The sequence below is a fragment of the Bos indicus genome, chromosome 18 (genome assembly GCF_029378745.1).
Source record: "Bos indicus isolate NIAB-ARS_2022 breed Sahiwal x Tharparkar chromosome 18, NIAB-ARS_B.indTharparkar_mat_pri_1.0, whole genome shotgun sequence".
Classification (NCBI taxonomy): domain Eukaryota; kingdom Metazoa; phylum Chordata; class Mammalia; order Artiodactyla; family Bovidae; genus Bos; species Bos indicus.
In genome coordinates this window covers 16205190-16223357 of record NC_091777.1, presented here as the reverse complement: position 1 = coordinate 16223357, position 18168 = coordinate 16205190, and the positions used below count along the sequence as shown (strand labels likewise).

The 18168-nt window shown below is 37.6% G+C and overlaps 2 protein-coding genes across 7 annotated transcripts in view; one reads left to right on the top strand and one right to left on the bottom strand.

Annotated features, from left to right (window-relative positions):
- The window catches only part of LOC109572527 (PDZ and LIM domain protein 1-like), a 174905-nt gene that overhangs the window by 29690 nt on the left and 127047 nt on the right, over positions 1-18168 (bottom strand). For all 5 annotated transcript variants that reach the window (XR_011561741.1, XR_011561740.1, XR_011561742.1 and 2 more), the window contains one exon: positions 5866-6018. The gene's annotated coding sequence lies outside the window, so the exon portion shown is untranslated. The remainder of the gene's footprint in view (positions 1-5865; positions 6019-18168) is intronic.
- Positions 1-18168, top strand: part of ITFG1 (integrin alpha FG-GAP repeat containing 1) — a 295883-nt gene that overhangs the window by 258848 nt on the left and 18867 nt on the right. The window lies entirely within an intron of this gene.

Genomic DNA, 18168 nt, shown 5'->3' with positions numbered 1-18168 from the left:
CCATGGGGTTGCGAAGAGTCGGACATGACTGAGTGAATTCCCTTTCACTTTTCACTTTCCTGCATTGGAGAAGGAAATGGCAACCCACTCCAGTGTTCTTACCTGGAGAATCCCAGGGACGGCAGAGCCTGGTGGGCTGCTGTCTATGGGGTCGCACAGAGTCGGACACGACTGAAGTGACTTAGCAGCAGCAGCAGCATAAAAAGTATCAATTTAGAATATGAATGCTACTTATTTCAAGATTTTATATTGTTTTAAAAATCAATGAACAATGTAAAATAGACCTGATTGCCCATTTGCTAAAATATATTTTAAAATGAAAGAGAAAGAAAAAAAGTGAATGAAAAATCTCCATTTAACAAGTACAGTATTGGAAACTTGTGGTTTCTGGACCAGCATGTAAAGAGCTTAGAAATCATACTCCCATCCTCCCCTTCCACCTCACCCCACCCCCCCTAACACCCACCCCCACCTGCCAAAAGATGACCAAAATGAAAATCAATAACTCGTGTTAGATCCATTAGAGAATTGAAGACATGGGGCAAACCCTGCCCCAACACTAGAAAGACAGACAAATGCAGAGAATGACAGCTTACCAGAGCAGAAGCTACAGCTAGGACCAGCTACAGGCAGGAACACTTAAAGTGTAATTCTGGAGACTCAATTTGAGAGGTTAAAAAATCCTGCCCTTGGGGACCCAAACTTTCATGATTCTTACCTCAGTGAGCCACACAAAGTTCTCAGGGTCAATATCTAAGAAAAATTCCCTTGTGTTTCTGTCAGAAAGAGAGAAAATTTTGTTGTTGTTGTATAGTCATTAAGTCGTGTCTGACTCTTTGAGACCCCATGGGCTTCAGCATGCCAAGCTTCCCTGTTCTTCACTGTCCCCTGGAGTTTGCTCAAACTCATGCCCATTGACTCGGTGATGCCATCCAACCATCTCATCCTCTGTCGCCCCCTTCTCATCCTGTTCTCAACCTTTTCCAGCATCAGAGTCTTTTCCAGTGAATCGACTCTTCACATCAGGTGGCCAAAGTACTGGAGCTTCAGCTTTTGCATCAGTCCTTCCAGTGAATATTCGTGGTTGATTTCCTTTAGGATTAATTGGCTGCCCAAGGGACTCTCAATAATCTACTTTAGCATCACAGTTGAAAAGCATCACTTCTCGGCGCTCAGCGTGTTTATGGTCAAACTCTCACATCTGTATATGACTATTGGAAAAACCATAGTTTTGACAGTATGGACCTTTGTCAGCAAAGTGATGACTCTGCTTTTTAATACACTGTCTAGATTTATCATAGCTTTTTTCCCTAGGAGCATGCTGCTTTTAATGTCATGGCTGTAGTCACCGTCCGCAGTGATTTTGGAATCCAAAAATTAAGTCTGTTGCTGTTTCCATTTATTCCCCATCTGTTTGCCATAAAGGGATGTAACCGGATGCCATGATCTTGGTTTTCTGAATGTTGAATTTTAAGCCAGGTTTTTCACTCTCCTCTTTCACCTTCATTAAGATGCTCTTTAGTTCTTCTTCACTTTCTACCATTAGGGTGGTATTATCTGCATATCTGAGGTTGTTGATATTTCTCCCAGCAGTCTTGATTCCAGCTTGTACTTCTCCAGCCCAGGATTTTGCATGATGTACTCTGAATATAAGTTAAGTAAACAAGGTGACAATATACAGCCTGACATACTCCTTTCCCAATTTGGAACCAGTCTTTTGTTCCATGTCCGGTTCTATCTGTTGCTTCTTGATCCGCAGGTTTCTCAGGAGGCAGGTAAGGTGGTCTGGTATTCCCATCTCTTGAAGAATTTCCACAGTTTATTGTGATCCACAGAGTCAAAGGCTTTAAAGTAATCAATGAAGCAGATGCAGATTTGTTTTTGGAATTCCCTTGCTTAAGTTGGAAATTTGATCTCTGGTTCTTCTGCCTTTTCTAAATCCAGCTTGTACATCTGAAAGTTCTTAGTTCATGTACTGCTGAAGCCTAGCTTGAAGGATTTTGAGCTTTACCTTGCTAGCATGTGAAATGAGTGCAACTGTACGGTAGTTTGAGCATTCTTTGGCATTGCCTTTTTTGGGACTGGAATAAAAACTAACCTTTTCCAGTCCCGTGGCCACTGCTGAGTTTTCCAAATTTGCTGGCATATTGAGTGCCATGCTTTAACAGCATCATCATTTAGGATTTGAAATAGCTCAGCTGTAATTCCATCACCTCTACTAGCTTTGTTCATAGTAATGCTTCCTAAGGCCCACTTGACTTCACTCTCTAGGATGTCTTGCTCTAGGTGAGTGACCACACCATCATGGTTATCTGGATCATGAAGATCTTTTTTGTATAGTTCTGCTGTGTATTCTTACCATCTCTTCTTAATAGCTTTTGCTTCTGTTAAGTCCTTGCCGTTTCTGTCCTTTATTGTCTTTGCATGAAATGTTCCCTTGGTATCTCCAGTTTTCTTGAAGAGATCTCTAGTCTTTCCCATTCTTTTGTTTTCCTTTATTTCTTTGCATTGTTCATTTAAGAAGGCTTTCTTAACTCTCCTTGCTGTTCTCTGGAACTCTGCATTCAGTTGGGTATATCCTTCCCTTTCTCCTTTGCCTTTCGCTTCTCTTCTATTCTCAGCTATTTGTAAGGCCTCCTCAGACAACCAGTTTGCCCTCTCGCATTTCTTTTTCTTTGGATGGTTTTGGTCACCATCTCCTGTACTATGTTATAAATCTCCGTCCATAGTTCTTCAGGCACTCTGTCTACCAGATCTAACCTGTTGAATCTATTTGTCACCTCTACTGTGTAATCATAAGGGATTTGATTTATGTCATACCTGAATGCTCTGAGATTCCCTGGTGGCTCAGATGGTAAAGAATCTGCCTGCTATGCAAGAGACCTGAGTTCCATCCCTGGGTCAGGAAGATGCACTAGAAAAGGAAATGGCAACCCACTCAGGTACTCTTGCCTGGAAAATCCCATGGACAGAAGAGCCTGGTGGGCTACAGTCCATAGGGTCACAAAGAGTTGGACACGACTGGGTGGCTTCATTTTCACATGCATACCTGAGTGGTCTAGTGGTTTTCCCTATTGTCTTCAATTTAAGTCTGAATAAGGGGGAAAATAAACATTTTCAAATACTCCCAGAGCTACTGTTCTCCTTAACAAGGGCCTGCCCTCGAGGGTAATTATTTTACCAAAATGTAGGCAACTTTGTTTTTACCAGAGCCTGACTGACTTGATGGAAATGAAATACGCAGCTTGAGCCCTCTCCAGTCTCCCTGCCTCACCTATGAGGATGGACTGGAGGTAGAGAAGCACTAGGAAAGTCACAGCCCAGGGCCATAGATTCACAAAATCTTAGGACTGGAGAGCACTTATCCTCCCTTTACATCTTACCACCACATCAATCAGGTTCCTGTATAACAACAGGATTACAGCTGAGCAAGGTAAAGGAAACCCAAAAATAACAGAAGAGACAATAACAAGAACATGAGAGGAAATTTTAGCCTCTGACACCTACAGTTACAGTAACCAGTAAATGCAATCCAGTTCATAGTCAGGTAAACATAAAAACTAAAGGCCTCTTTATCTTAGTTCTTTTTGCTCGAAACATCAGCTCCAGCTTTCAACAGAAAATTACAGGACATGCTAAAAGGCAAAAAAAGAAAAACTGTACTTTGAATAGACAAAACATTAGACCCAGACTCAGTTATGACAGATTTTGTAATTATAAGGCTAGGAATTTAAGATAATATGATTAATATCCTAAAGGCTCCAATGGAAAAAAACTGAAATGCTAGAAAGCAAAAACACCATTAACAGAAATGAAGAATGCCTTTGATTGGCTCAGAAGAAGCTTGGACATGGTCAAGGATAGAATCAGTGAGCTCAAAAATGTGAATAGAAACTTCCCCAAAAAAGGGAAGTGAAAAAGGAATACAAAATATAGTACATCTTAATGAATATTCAGGTATGAATTGCTACACTAATGGCCACAATGACTCATAATAGTCTTGTTCCACATTCACTCTGTTTAACCAAGGGGACATCAGCAAACATGACACAAACAGATCCTTGATAAACTCTTAGACTTTGAGACCTACCTTTTTAGAATGCCGCCCTGAAGCCTGCCCAGTCTAGTCAGCTTAAGAATGAAAGATTGTAAAGAGAGAAGCCTACTCAGGCATTCCAACTGACCTACCAGCTGAATGCAACCATGTAAGTCCAGCCAATCCACAGAATCAAGAGAAATAAAATGGTTAGGGTTGTAAGTCACTAAACTTTGAGTTGGCTTGTTATACAGTAATAAATAATCACTAAAAATAATGTATTGTTTGCTTAAGAGCCAAATATGAAAGAATTTACAGAAATGGACCTATCAACATTATTAAAAAAGTACGTTTGGAAAGTACAGTAAATACTAGTAGATTTGAATAGACAGTAAAAGGAAAGAAGTACGGAGAAGGAGAAAATGAAAACTTAAAAGTTTAAGAGAACATGCTTACTGATATTCACAATTTTAATCACATCCTCTAGGGAAAAGGTACATGTGAAAAAAGTGACTTTAGTAAAGGAAAATTTATAAGGTATTTTGGGGCTTTGTGTCTATTGATACCCAAGAATTGCATCTACCTCTCTGCAAGTTGACTAACATGTGACATCTACCTACTCTAATAAACATTTACTTTTAAATCACATTTCATTAAATAATAACCTATCTTGCAATTTGAAACTAAAAAATGGCTGCCTCTCACCTTTGGTTTATAAAGTAGTCATGTGTCGTTTATCCCTATATCAGAACTAAACAGTTTTACTCCCTTCTGGTTTTCATCACCACCAAAAAAGAGTTTATAGCAAAACTCTGTGGCCTGTTGGTTTGCCTCTCAAAGGGGTATAGATCTCCAACTTGAAAAATAAAATGCACTAAAGCACAAGTCAAGCTATTCCCATTAGCTCATTTATACCACATTGTCCACTTTGGAAATCAGAGTTTTATCTTTTTATTCCAGAGAATGACAGCTGAAATATAATAGCACATAATCTCAGGAAGGTTTACCTCCTTTATACAACTCTGTAAAGGAGAGCAGACCATTAAATTAGACCTCCACAGGCAATAACACCCAATGCAGTTCAGCTTTATGAGAGCTGTGGATATGTTTTATTTTTTCCCTTTGCATTCTTTTTTCATGCATTGACAATGGCTTTTATCATTCCTTCATTAGATGCTTATGTGCATTAGGTTCTAGAAAAGCAGTTATCAAAATCAAACTACTCAGTTACTTAAGAAGCTAATGAACCATTAATTCTACTCTTTCATATATTCCCAAAAGAGTCTAAAATATATGTCACACAAAAATTTCTACATGGATATTCATAGCATAATATTCATATTCATAATAGCCAAAAAGTTCAATAAACAAACCAAATGTCCATGAACTAATAAATGAATAAACAAAATGTGGCATATCAGTAAATGGAAAATTATTCCATTAAAAACATGAAACATGCTATAACCTGGATGAACCTTGTAAAACATTATTCTAAGTGAAAGAACTGAAGTGAAAGAAACCAGATACAAAAGGCTTCATATTACATGGTTCTGTTTATATTAAACGTCCTAGAAAAGGCAAATCTGTAGAAATAGAAAGGAACTGGCAGTGTGGGGTACCAAGAACAGGGCTGGAGAAGAAATGGGAAGTGACTGCTAATGGGTACAGGGTTCCTTTCTGGAGTGATAAAAATGTTCTGAGACTAGTGGTGACAGTTGTACAACCTTGTGACTAGAGTAAAGACCACCGAATTGTGTACTTGAATCTGGTGAACTTTATATGTGAACTATACATCAGTTTAACAAAAGAAAAGGAACGAAAATACTCACATTATAAATTTATAATTGGAAAGCAGGTTGACAGGTAAAGCTTGAATCAGGATTTTAGCCTTCCTCATTTATTCCAAATGAGAAATCAAAAACTTCTATGAAAAACCGGTGTTACGGTGTTTTTCAGGAACTAATATCAAGTTGAAATTCAGCCTAAGAAAAAAACAGAAAATACGAGGAATGAATAATCAAAATAACAAGTAACATTAGTATAGTGCTTTGCAGTTTTTAAAGCACTTTTATATACATTAAAAGTCAGTTCTGTTGTTGTAATTACCTCATAAAACTGTTCAGTAAGTGGTATTGTAATTCTAATTTTATAGATGAGGAAACATTCAAGTTACATTTTTCTGTTGCTATATCTTTAAGCACCCCCAAGTCAAGATTTGCCTTTTTCATCTCTGTTAAAGGCCTACAATGTACATTCAACAAATGTTAAGGTGAATGAATAAACAGGTAAATTAAGGCTTAGAGAAGGCAAGGAACTTTCTAAAGATCAAACAAAGCAGGGTCCACTACTGTCTTTGGCATTCAAATCCTGTGTGCTTTCCATCATATCACATCACAGGTCTCCTCTGTTAAGGAAAATATCTGTTCAAGTTCCAACCTTTAAGCTGGTATCAAAGTTATTTTAATTCAAAGCCAAAATGGAGGTCTTCAACAGCAATCATTTATATGGCATATTAGTAAACCTCAAGAAAAACTAAACAGTTGTACACATTATATTTTGTTATTTACTATCAAACCTTCAGGTAAGTAAAGCAGACATTTACCAGATGCCTGATATGTATCAGCCACTATGTGAGCCCTGGTAATGGGGCATTCAGTTCAGTTCAGTTGCTCAGTCATGTCCAACTCTTTGTGACCCCATGGACTCAGCATGCCAGGCTTCCCTGTCCATCACCAACTCCTGAAGCTTGCTCAAACTCATGTCCATCAAGTTGGTGCCGCCATCCAACCATCTCATCCTCTGTCATTCCCTTCTCTTCCTGCCTTCAATCCTTCACAGCATCAGTATCTTTTCAAATGAGTCAGTTCTTCGCATCAGGTGGCCAAGGTATTGGAGCTTCAGCTTCAGCATTAGTCCTTCCAATGAATATTCAGGACTGATTTCCTTTAAGATTGACTGTTTTGATCTCCTCACAGTCCAAGGGACTCTCAAGAGTCTTCTCCAATACCACAGTTCAAAAGCATCAATTCTTCAATGCTCAGCTTTCTTTATGGTCCAATTCTCACATCCATACATGACTACTTGAAAAACCTCCAGGAAAGAAATGTCTCTGCCTTTTAATATGCTGTCTAGGTTCGTCATAGCTTTTCTTCCAAGGAGCAAGTATCTTTTCATTTCATGGCTGCAGTCATCATCTGCAGTGATTTGGGAGCCCAAGAAAATAAAGTCTGTCACTATTTCCATTGTTTCCCCATCTATTTGCCATGAAGTGATGGGACCGGATGCCATGATCTTAGTTTTTTGAATGTTGAGTTTTAAGCCAGCTTTTTTACTCTCCTCTATGGGATGGGGCATACAAATGAAGAAGTCACTAGATTGGAAACACCTAAGCACCTGTTCTTTTTATTCTTTTTTTTTTTTTTTTATTTTTAAATCATTTTACTGTTTATACCGTAGTCACACTTGAATTGGCAGAACTGTTTCCATGACAGACCAGAAACCTGTTATTCAAGGAAAAATAAGTAAAGGTTTTCCTAAAGCTTAAGGAGAGACGTCCCATAGTAACTAACACAAGAATGGCTATAGCGATCTCAGACAATGGTGCCAAGGTGTGTGAGCAGGTAGGAACAAAGGGTGCTCCAGAGTGGCTGGCCTACAAATGTGTGTTGGCCTGAGAGCACTGCTGCTTCCTAATGGGATTTTCTTATTATGTTATTTTTTAAATAATGAAAGTATGATAATACATTTTCAGGAGATTTGGAAAATACAGAACAAAGTTACATATAGTTTCACTGTATATTACAATTATGTTCTAGGTAGATAAATGAAGGTTTTTAGTTGGAGTTTCAATATCAAACTCTCAAAATTAATAGGACAAATACACAGAAAAGTAGAAAGATATAGTAGGCCTGAAAAGCACCGTGAACCAATTCAACATCATTAAGACTTCTACAGCTTTCACACAACAGTAGGATGCAAATTCTATTCAAATCCCCATAGACTGTAAACCAGGGGATGCTGGAACGTATCCAGGGACATAAAACAAGGTACCACATTTGATGGTCTAAAGGCTGAAACCATACAGAGTCTGTCCAGTTATCATTGTGGAATTATGTTAGAAATCAGTATCAAAAGACATTTGAAAATAACTTACATATTTTCAAGTACAATGTGACATTTACCAAGAGAGACCTTTGATTTAGCCATTGAAAGCCTCAATAAGTCAGAAGACTGAAAAAACACAGAAGGTGATTGCAGAGAAGAAAGCATTTTATCAAAATGTGAAATTAGTATCAAAGATACTTTTTTAAAACCCAGGTATTTGGAAATTAAATGTCCACTTTTAAACGATGGGTTTATCTAAGAAGCCAGAACAAGGAAAATTAGAAAATATTTGTAACAGAATAAAAATAAAAAGAGAGTTGACCAGAATTTTTTGCATGCAGCTGAAGCTGCTCAATGCAATTAAATACCATTTGGAGTCTTGAATAAGGTATGAAAACAAATAATGGACTCTAGCATAAAAGTTTGTGAAATTTGAATAAAATCTAATAATACTGTATCACATGGTAATTTACTTTTTTTTTTTTAACAACATAGTATTTCTCCATATTCTCAGAATTGGACTAGAAGTTTCAAGCCTCATTCAAAAAAAAATTTTTTTAAACCACTAAAATAAACTTTCTAGGCTTTCAGCAGGGATATTAGATGCCAAAATACATGGAACTATATCAAAGTTTTGAGTGAATATAATTTAGAAATCTAGCATTCCATTCATTCTAAGTCAAACAATTGGAATTCTAAATGTCATAAATTTTTTAAGTTAGGCAAAAATTCATTAAGTTTTCTAAAATATATTATACATACTATTTATGTATATGTGTTGTGTTTACAAAAGCTTTTCTACTATGATTGATGAAGACCTAAGTACCTGTTCTTATGGAGCTATTTTCAGCCTAGTAAGAGATTCTTCTACGTGTTTCATCACTTTATCTTTGTCAGTTATCTAGAAGCTGGGTTCAGAAATAAGTCAGAATACTCCAAAGGATAGTCAATGGATTCCTTTACTCTCCATTAAAAGCCCCCCATTGACTACAAGGAAAAGAAGCCAACCATTATTTTAAGAAATTTTCCATAAATTGCTACAATACTGACTTCTGAAGCCCAGGAATTCAGCATTTAGGCATGTAGCTTCATGAATTCTCGATGCAGTGTTTACTTACTGAAAATACAGGCTCTTTCTTCTGGATCTACGTTCAAGAGTGCCTGGTAACACCACATACTTTTTAAAGATCTTAACTACTTTCTATACATGGATTATGCCTTTTTATGAAGACATCCTATTTCTTATTTTTAAGATGATTACTAAGTAGGACTATTAAAAACCAAAGAGTATGTATACAGTTACATTAAATTAACATGTGTCTTAGATTTATAATTTGATCACAAATTGATTAAGCTGATTCTCCAGTCAACAGAGTACCTGATATATAGCAGGTGCTTAAAATCTATAGAACAAACAAGCTAATTAATTAATCACAGGCTTTAATAAGTAAGTGATTAGTGAGAATCCATTTACACTCTAAACTAGGTTTTCTAAAAGTAAAAAAAAAAAAAAATTTGTCTTAGTCATATAAACCAGTTGAAGATTTTACCATCAAGCAGAAAACTGCTTCATTTATATTTTCTGTATGAGTTGCCATACATTTAATTTAAATCAGCGAATTTTAAGACAGAAATAAGAAGACAAGCTATGATTTAGTGAATGTTTTAAATGTCAAGTGTCTGTAGCCAAATTTTAAAATTAAACACCAATATTTTTATTATTCTCAGTCAAAATTTTTTTGGCTTCTCTTTCCAAATCTATGCTGTCCTCTTTTTTCCCCACTTCTGAATTCTGGTGTCACATTAGAATATGATGTTAAGAAGCACAAGTAAGTTTAGCCTGTTGACAATAAGTAGCCTTTCTTATGACTTTTCTATATATAGGAATTAGCTGTCTCCCTAAAACTGACTAAACACTTCAGCAATGAATTTAAATATTCAAAGTTGTCACTGTTTTAATACATTTTATCCGTTTTCTCTGACTGCTATTATTTGTTGATAATTTATTATTTAAAAAGTGATCATCTGTATATTACTGGAAATCATCCTATTATAACAGCTATGGTGTTTTAAATTTTCAGAAATTTGGGACAGTGGGGTCTCAGATCAACTCAAATATTTTTTAAGCCACAAAGGTCACCTCAGATTTTGTAATTAATTTCACATAATTAGAATATATATATATATGTAACATCTGACATACAGATTCTTTTTCTGTGAAGTTCACATATAAGTTGTTTGAAACTTGTAAAATATCAGAAAAAAGATTATATTATCATAGTAGATTATAAATAATTTCATTGCTAGACTTTTTCTGGCTAGGATATCTGATCTGATTAACATTTACAAATGCCATGTTGACTGGAATGACTACGTAAAAAATGTTACAGATTTCCAGATCATATCCTAGGACCCCACAAATACAGAGATCCAAACAGTAAAAGAAATGAGCAATGGGCATTGGTGGTGGAGGGGGTGCTATTTTGTCATTATATAGAGCATTTTATACAGCAGTAAGGCAAATATCAGTGCTTTTCTTCCAACTGAATAAAAAGGATCACAGGTAATGATAAATTTAGAGTGTGGAGTTTGGAATTAAGCTGCCAAAGTGAAAATTCCAGCTCCATCATTTAGTAACTGTGTAGTTTTGATCAAAACATTTGACCTCTTGATTTCCTCACAATAAAGATAATTGATACTATAAATGCTTTTTATGTATTATTATAAAATTGTTCAAAATTCTTATTTATAACTGATACTTTACCTTTAAGTAGACTATCTTTCTGTACTGGTATCTATGTGGTATAAATTGATACAGTATCTCAGGTTTGACACATTTGGAGGGTAAAAGTTCTTTGATTCCTTCATTCATTGAACAAATATGTACTGAGTGCCTAATATATGTTAGACCAATTCTAGACTCTTTAGGTAGGTTAATAAAACAGACCAATTTCTTGACCCTCATAGAGATTACATTCTAGTAGGTGAAAAGAGGCAATAAATCATATAAATAAATAGTTATAAGTTATTTAATACTATGTAATAGTTAAGAGGTGATATCTACTCTGGGGGGAATAAAGCAGGGTAAGAAGGATAGAGGAGTCATCAGATTTATGTATGGTGGTCAGAATGGGCTTCTTTGAGAAAATGTCATTTGAACAAAGATTTGAAGACTATAAGGGAATCACATATGGTTATTTTAAAGAATATTCCAGGTAGAGGAGAAAGCCAGAGCAGAAGCCCTAAGGTATTCCTGGAATCTCCAAGGAACAGTGAGTGAAGAGACCCATGTCTTGCAGTAGAATGAAAGAAGGGGATTTAAGGAGTAGAAGATAAAATCTGAGTTAAATGAGGGAATGTAAAGTGAAACAGTATAGGAAGAACAACAGCTAACACAGGGAAACTGATCAGAAAACTATTAAAATAATTCTGGTTAGAAATGATGGTTAATAGCCATGGAGGTAGAAATAAGTGTTTGGATTGTGGATGTTTGGGGATTGTGTATGGATCAGTGGTAAAGAATCGGCCTGCAATGCAGGAGCTGCGGGAGACTCGGGTTCTATCCCTAAGATAGGGAAGATCTCCTGGAGGAGGACTTGGCAACCCATTCCAGTATTTCTGCCTGGAGAATCCCACAGACAGAGAAGCATGGACAGTTACAGTCCATAGGGTCACAAAGAATCTGGCACGACTGAGCACGCACACACAGTGTTTTTAAACCACGGAAGTAAGAGATACTGAGCTTAAAACATGGAATAATAGGTTGGATATAAGAACTTAGAGTTCAAGGATTGTAATTCTAAGCTGGAGTTATAAATTTGGGAGTATTAGGGACTGACCTAAGTTAAGTTGGCCACACAAACTCTTAGGTTCTTTTTGAGGTAAGTTTAGTCAAGGAATTCATTGTCACCAACGATTAGCAGCAACTTTCCTTACATGAAAGAAAATCTCAAACCAATTTTGTGCAAATAAAGATGTTAAATATAGATTCATTGCCAAGTAGACACAAAATTGTTACTATAATCTTTTACATTACTTTGGATGAATGGTTTGCTCATGGGAGATGAGACTATATATTAGTGAAATTAGAAAATTTTTGGAGAAGAATGAAAACAAATGTAGCATACCAAAACTTACGGGATGCTGCAAAAGCGGTAAGTACTCAGAATTTTATGGCTGTAGAACTATGTTAAAAACAAGGAAGAACACCATGTCAACAACCTAACTTTAGACTTTAAGGAACTTGAAAAAGAAGAGCAAACTAAACCTAGAGCCAGTAAAAGGAAGGAAACAATAAAGATTCAAGCAGAGATAAATGAAATAAAGTGCAAAACAGTAGACAGAATCACAGAAATCAAAAGTTCGTTTTTTGGAAAACCAACAAAGTTGACACTCCTTTAGCTAGGCTGAATAAGAAGGAAAAAAGACACAAATGAACAAGGGGACATTACTACCAACCTTGCAAAAAATGAAAGGATTATAAGTGAAACCGTGAACCAATTAATACATCAACAAACTAATTTAGATGAAATGGGAAAAAAATTTAACAGACACTCACTGGAAGGACTGATGCTGAAGCTGAAACTCCAATACTTTGGCCACCTGATGTGAAGAACTGGCTCATTTGAAAAGACCCTGATGCTGGGAAAGATTGAAGGCAGGAGGAGAAGGAGAGGACAGAGAATGAAATGGTTGGATGGTATCACCGACACAATGGATGGACATGAGTTTGAGTAAGCTCCAGGAGCTAGTGATGGACAGGGCAGCCTGGAGTGCTGCAGTACGTGGAGTTGCAAAGAGTCAGACACGACTGAGCAACTGAACTGAACTGATGCCTATATTGACTCAGAAAGAAATAGAAAATCTCAACAGACCTAAAACCAGTAAATAAACTGAATCAGTAATCAAAAGCCTCCAAACAGAAAAATCAAGGATCAGATGGCTTACTGGTGAATTCTTCAAAGCATTAAAAGAAAAGTTGGCATGAATCCCACCCACACTCTTCTAAGAACTAGAAAAGGAGGGAACGTTTCCTAACACATTCTATGAAGCTTATATTACATACATATCAAGCCAAATAAAGATGCCACAATAAAACAAAAACTACAGACCAGTATTGCGCATGAATATTGATGTAAAAATCTTCAGCAAAATGCTTACAAGCCAAGTCTAACAGGACATTATCATACACTGATCAGTTGGTCCCAGGAATGCAAAGCTTGTTCACATAAGAAAAATCAGTTAATCCATCCCAGTTATAGAACTGAGGGAAAAAAACAAATGATCCTCTCATGTGTTTTCATAGGAAAACCATTTAACAAAATTCAGTACCATTTCTTGATCTAAGAAAAAAAAACTTGGAATAGATGAAAACTTTCTTATCTTTCATAAATATAAAGGTCATTTATGAAAAACCCACAGCTGACATCATCCTCATTGGTAAAAAACGGAAAGTATTCCCCCTGAGATTAAGAACAAGACAAGGATGACCACCTTCACGACTGCTATTCAACTTTGACTGGAATTCCTGGATAGAGAAATTAGGTGAGAAAAAGAAATTAAAACCATCCAAATTAGACAACAAAAAGTGAAACTTTTTTCACTTTTTGCAAATACTATGATTCTGTATAGAAAACCTCTTAGAATGCACACACAAGAAAAACCTCCAGAGCTAATAAATGTATTCTGCAAAGTTGTGGGGTAAAAGGTCAACATCCCTAAATTAGCTGTGATTCTGTACATCAGTGAGCAATTCAAAATGGAAATCTTTTTAAATTGTTCAATCTACAGCAACTCCAGAAGAATAAAATACCTAGGGATAAATTTAACCAAGGAAGTGAAAGACTTATACACTGAAAGCTATAAAACATTGCTGAAAGAAATTAAATAAGACCTAATAAATGGAAAGACATCCCATGTTCATGGACTAAAAGACTTAATAATGTTAAGACAGCCATATTCACCAAAGTGTTCTATATATCCAGTGCTATCCTTATCAAAATTCCAGTGTTCATTTTTGCAGAAATGTAAAAGGCAAAGTTCAAACTCATAAAGAATAACAAAGGGCCCTGAAAAGTCAAAACAATACTGAGAAAGAAAAACAAAGGGGAGGAGCTATACTCCCCAAGTTTAAAACTTACTTAATCAACTGTGTGGTGCTGGTGTAAAGGTAGACATACAGACCACTGGAATACAATTGAGAATCCAAAAATAAACCCAAACATCTCTGGACAATTAACTTTGACAACAATGGTGCCAAGGCACCATTAAATGGATATGATGCCAAGGCAGGTAAAAACCCAGGTAAGACAGTAGGAACTGAGAGAGGGAATCAGAGGGCAGACAGACTTAAACCACAATCACAGACCACAGCCTTGTCTAGCTCAGTGAAACTAAGCCATGCTGCGTGGGGCCACCCAAGACAGACAGGTCATGGTGGAGAGGTCTGACAGAATGTGGTCCACTGGAGAAGGGAATGGCAAACCACTTCAGTATTCTTGCCTTGAGAACCCCATGAACAGTATGAAAAGGCAAAAAGATAGGACACTGAAAGAGGAACTGCCCAGGTCGGTAGGTGCCCAATATACTACTGGAGATCAGTGGAGAAATAACTCCAGAAAGAATGAAGGGGTGGAGCCAAAGCAAAAACACCACCAGTTGTGGGTATGACTGGTGATAGAAGCAAGGTCCAATGCTGTAAAGAGCAATATTGCATAGGAACCTGGAATGTTAGGTTCACGAATCAAGGCAAATTGGAAGTGGTCAAACAGGAAATGGCAAGAGTGAACATTGACATTCTAGGAATCAGCGAACTAAGATGGACTGGAATGGGTGAATTTAACTCAGATGACCATTATATCTACTACTGTGGGCAGGAATCCCTTAGAAGAAATGGAGTAGCCATCATGGTCAACAAGAGTCTGAAATGCAGTACTTGGATGCAATCTCAAAAACGACAGGATGATCTCTGTTCGTTTCCAAGGCAAACCATTCAACATCACAGTAATCCAAGTCTATCCCCCGACCGGTAATGCTGAAGAAGCAGAAGTTGAATGGTTCTATGAAGACCTACAAGACCATCTAGATCTAACACCCAAAAAAGATGTCCTTTTCATTATAGGGGACTGGAATGCAAAGTAGGAAGTCAAAAAACACCTGGAGTAAAGGCAGATTTGGCCTTGGAATACAGAGTGAAGCAGGACAAAGGCTAATAGAGTTTTGCCAAGAGAATGCACTGGATATAGCAAACATCCTCTTCCAACAACACAAGAGAAGACTGTACACATTGACATCACCAGATGGTCAATACCAAAATCAGATTGATTATATTCTTTGCAGCTAAAGATGGAGAAGCTGTATACAGTCCGCACAAACAATACCAGGAGCTGACTGTGGCTCATGAACTCCTTAAAGCCAGATTCAGACTTAAATTGAAGAAAGTGGGGAAAACCACTAGACCATTCAGGTTGACCTAAATCAAATCCCTAGAGTGCCTGATGAACTATGGATGGAGGTTCATGACATACTACAGAAGACAGGGATCAAGACCATCCCCAAGAAAAAGAAATGGAAAAAAGCAAAATGGCTGTCTGAGGAGGCCTTACAAATAGCTATGAAGAGAAGAGAAGTGAAAAGCAAAGGAGAAAAGGAAAGATACCCATTTGAATGCAGAGTTCCAACGAATAGTAAGGAAAGATAAGAAAGCCTTCCTCAGCAATCAGTGCAAAGAAATAGAGGAAAATAGAATGGGAAAGACTAGAGAACTCCTCAAGAATATTAGAGATACCAGGGAACATTTCATGCAAAGATGGGCTCAATAAAGGACAGAACTTGTATGGACCTAACAGAAGCAAAAGATATTAAGAAGAGGTGGCAAGAATACACAGAAGAACTGTACAAAAAAGATCTTCACGACCCAGATAATCACGATGGTGTGATCACTCACCTAGAGCCACACATCCTGGAATGTGAAGTCAAGTGGGCCTTAGGAAGCATCACTATGAACAAAGTTAGTGGAGGTGATGGAATTCCAGTGGAGCTATTTCAAATCCTGAAAGATGATTCTGTGAAAGTGCTGCACTCAATATGCCAGCAAACTTGGAAAACTCAGCAGTGGCCATAAGACTGGAAAAGGTCAGTTTTCATTCCAATCCCAAAGAAAGGCAATGCCGAAGAATGCTCAGACTACTGCACAATTGCACTCATCTCATACGCTAGTAAAGCAATGCTCAAAATTCTCCAAGCCAGGCTTCAGCAGTACATGAACCATGAACTTCCAGATGTTCAAGCTGGTTTTAGAAAAGGCAGAGGAACCAGAGGTCAAATAGCCAACATCTGCTGGATCATGGAAAAAGCAAGAAAGTTCCAGAAAAACATGTAGTACTGCTTTATGGACTATGCCAAAGCCTTTGACTGTGTGGATCACAATAAACTGTGGAAAATTCTGAAAGAGATGGGAATACCAGACCACCTGACCTGCCTCTTGAGAAACGTGTATGCAGGTCAGGAAGCAACAGTTAGAACTGGACATGGAACAACAGACTGGTTCCAGTAGGAAAAGGCGTACATCAAGGCTGTATATTGTCACCCTGCTTATTTAACTTATATGCAGAGTACATCATGAGAAATGCTGGGCTGGAAGAACCACAAGCTGGAATCAAGATTGCCAGGAGAAATATTAATAACCTCAGATATGCAGATGACACCATCCTTATCGCAGAAAGTGAAGAACTAAAGAGCCTCTTGATGAAAGTGAAAGAGGAGAGTGAAAACGTTGGCTTAAAGCTCAACATTCAGAAAACTGAGATCATGGCATCCAGTTCCATCACTTCGTGGCAAATAGATGGGAAAACAGTGGCTGATTTTTTGGAGGGGGGACTCCAAAAACACTGCAGATGGTTGATTGCAGCCATGAAATTAAAAGACACTTATTCCTTGGATGGAAAGTTATGACCAACCTAGACAGCATATTAAAAAGCAGAGATATTACTTTGTCAACAAAGGTCTGTCTAGTCAAGGCTATGATTTTTCCAGTGGTCATGTATGGATGTGAGAGTTGGACTATAAAGAAAGCTGAGCTCCAAAGAATTGATGCTTCTGAACTGTAGTGTTGGAGAAGACTCTTGAGAGTGCCTTGGATTGCAAGGAGATCCAACCAGTCCATCCTAAAGGAGATCAGTCCTGGGTGTTCATTGGAAGGACTGATGTTGAAGCTGAAACTCCAGTACTTTGGCCACCTGATGCGAAGAGCTGACTCATTTGAAAAGACCCTGATGCTGGGAGAGATTGAGGGCAGGAGGAGAAGGGGACGACAGAGGATGAGATGTTTGGATGGCATGACCGAACAATGGACATGAGTTTGGGTAAACTCTGGGAGTTGGTGATGGACACGGAGGCCTGGCATGGTGCGGTTTATGGGGTCGCAAAGAGTCAGACATGACTGAGCGACTGAACTGAACTGAAGCCAGGGCACCGTTAAATGTATATGATGCAATCTCAAAATGTCAGAATGGTCTCAGTTTGCCATTCATCCTCACAGTAATCCAGGTCTATTCCCCAACCACTGATGCCAAAGAAACCAACACTGACTGGTTCTATAAAGACTTACAACACCTTCTAGAACAAACACTAAAAAAAGATGTCCTTTTCATCATAGGGGACTGGAATGTAAAAGTAGGAAGTCAAGAGATACCTGGAGTAACAGGCAAGTTTGGCCCTGGAGTACAAAATTAAGTAGGGCAAAGGCTAACAGTTTTCCCAGAAGAACACACTGGTCATAACAAACACCCTTTTCCTCCAACAACTCAAGAGATGATTCTACACATGGACATTACCAGATGGGCAGTACAGAAATCAGATTGATTATATTCCTTGCAGCTGACGATGGAAAAACTCTATACAAGATCTGGAGCTGACAGTGGCTCAGATCATGAGCTCCTTATTGCAAAATTCAGGCTTAAATTGCAGAAAGCAGGGAAAACCACTCAGCCTTCAGGTATGACCTAAATCAAATCTCTTATGATTTTTCA